At 39.8% G+C, this 2,487-nt stretch overlaps 1 pseudogene; it reads left to right on the forward strand.

Annotated features, from left to right (window-relative positions):
* Positions 1–278: 278 nt before the first annotated feature.
* LOC102860944 lies at positions 279–1,558 on the forward strand (annotated as a pseudogene).
* The last annotated feature ends 929 nt before the right edge of the window (positions 1,559–2,487 follow it).

Here is a 2,487-nt window from a genome sequence, read left to right on the forward strand (position 1 = left end):
AAATAAACTAGTATAAAAAAATGTAGACTAGAAAGTATATGAATGATTTTATGAAACATAATATAAATTACAGAATGTATAAAACACAATGTATATGAATGAAACCTAATGTAAAGGTGTTATTATATGAAGATCAAGAAAGAACATTAAGAAAAAAAGAAGATACGTGATAAATTTCCAGAATCCTTGGCAAGAGGCCAGAGAGTGGTGGCTGCCTCAACTGCATACCATGATGTGTTCCTTCCTGCTCCCCTACACCAGCTTAATGGAGATAGAAAATGGTGAAGGAAACCATTTACTATGATGTTTTGAGTGTCAAACTCAATGCCACTCCTGAAGAGCTGAAAAAAAGCTCATAGGAATCTAGCCAAGTACCACCCTGAGCAGAATCTAAATGAAGGTGAGAAGTTGAAACAGATTTCTAATGCAAAGAAGCATGATCAAAGAGGTGACCAGACCATCAAAGAGGGTGGAACAAGTGGTCGATTTGGCTTATCCATTGACATCTTTGATAATTTTTTTAAGGTGATGGAAGAATGCAGAGAGAAAGGAGAGGAAAAAATGTCCATCAACTCTCAGTAACATTAGAAGATTTATATAATGGAGCAAAAAGAAAACTAGCTCTACAGAAAAGTGAGATTTGTGACAAATGTGAAGGCCGAGGAGGTAAGAAAGGAGCAGTAGAATGTTGTCCTAATTGCTGAGGGCACTGGAATGCAAATAAGAATTAATCAGATTGGACCTGGAATGGCTCATCAAATTCAGTCTGTGTGCATGGAGTGCCAGGGCCATGGGGAACAGATCAGCCCTAAAGACAGTAAGAGCTGCAATGGAAGGAAGATAGTTCAAGAGAAAGAGACTCGAGAAGTTCATGTCAGAAGATAATATTAACTGGTGAAGGAGGCCAAAAGCTAGGACTGGAGTCTGGAGATATTATCATTGTTTTAGATCAGAAGGATGATGCAGTTTTTACTAGATGAGGAGAAGACCTTTTCATGTGTATGGACATACAGCTAGTTGAAGCATTGTGTGGCTTCCAAAAGCCAGTATCTACTCTGGACTATCGAACCATAGTCATCATCTTGCATTCAGGTCAGATTGTCAAGCATGTATATAGTAAATGTGTAGCAAATGAAGGCATGCCGATTTATCATAGACCATAGGAAGGAGAGTGCCTACGTTCTGGCGGCCTAGTGACAAGAAACTGCGTTGCAATCCCAAAGGCACCCAGTTCGAAGCCACTAGTTGCTCCACTGGAGAAGGAAAGGCAATCTCCTTCAGCTATGGGTTGGTTCCAACTCGGTAGTATACAGCAACAACATCAATCATAGAAGTTAAGGTTAACTTTCTGGAGAATGTCTGTCTCTCTCCTGAAAAGCCCTCTCTGCTGGAAAAACTCCTATCTGAGAGGAACGAGGTAGAAGAGACTGATGAAATGGATCAGGCAGAACTGGTGGACTTTGGTCCAAACCAGGAAAGACGACACCACTACAATGGAGAAGCATATGAGTATGATGACCATCACCCCAGGGGTGCGGTTCAGTGTCAGACCTCTTAATGGGCGCCACTGAGTCCACTGCTAGCATCTGATATGCAGTAAGTGCATAAGTGAAGAACTGTAATCATATATTCAGTACTTGGCTGTTGGTTTGTTTTAATATTCAACTATAACAGTGTTTTAAAGGTGAGTGAATTAACTAATATAAATGCTCAAAAAAAAGGAAGAGATGTGATATTTTTCAGATGTGAAGAGAAAAAAATTGGGAGATTTCCGTTACCTATCTTCTCCCCCCCGTCAGATTTAAATTTTCTAGTTTAATCACATTACTAAAATTGAGACTGATTCTGCCAATTCAGTTAGTGTTAAGATTCAAGCTCTTTAGCTTGTTTAAGCCACAGAAAACTTGTTTAGTGAATTGCTTAGGGCCTAATTTAAGATGGAGAACACTAAGCATTAATAGGCAGCATATTTCCATTTGCGTAGTTGGGAACTTAATGTTTTCAGGTATTTGTAATGAAGAAATCATTGACCCTGAAAAACTCTATCATGTGCTCTCCAGCCTCATTCCTTTCATCAAGACCACATTGTCCAACTACCAGGTCTTCTTTACTTTCAACATTTGCACAGCAGCCATCAATTATTATTAATAAACTTGAGTGCATGATCAACCAATTTTAGATTGGAAAAATTGGTGGTGGTGGCGGTTGTTGTTAGGTGCCACCGAGACTTGAGTATAACCAATAGTGACCCTACGAACAACAGATCTGAACCCTGTCCTATTCTGTGCCATTCTCACACTTCCTGACACACTAGAACCCATTGCAGCAGTCACCATGTCAATCCACCTGGTCAAGGGTCTTGTTTTCCTTTGCTGACTCTCTGCATTCTAATTTTGCCAGCACCATTTGTTAAAAAGGCTGTCGTTTCCCCACTTCACTGATTTCATCTCCTTGTCAAAGATCAGTTGACCATAGATAGATGGGTTG

This window comes from Elephantulus edwardii, unplaced genomic scaffold (genome assembly GCF_000299155.1).
Source record: "Elephantulus edwardii isolate Elephantulus edwardi_28Jun2011 unplaced genomic scaffold, EleEdw1.0 scaffold00131, whole genome shotgun sequence".
Taxonomy (NCBI): Eukaryota; Metazoa; Chordata; class Mammalia; order Macroscelidea; family Macroscelididae; genus Elephantulus; species Elephantulus edwardii.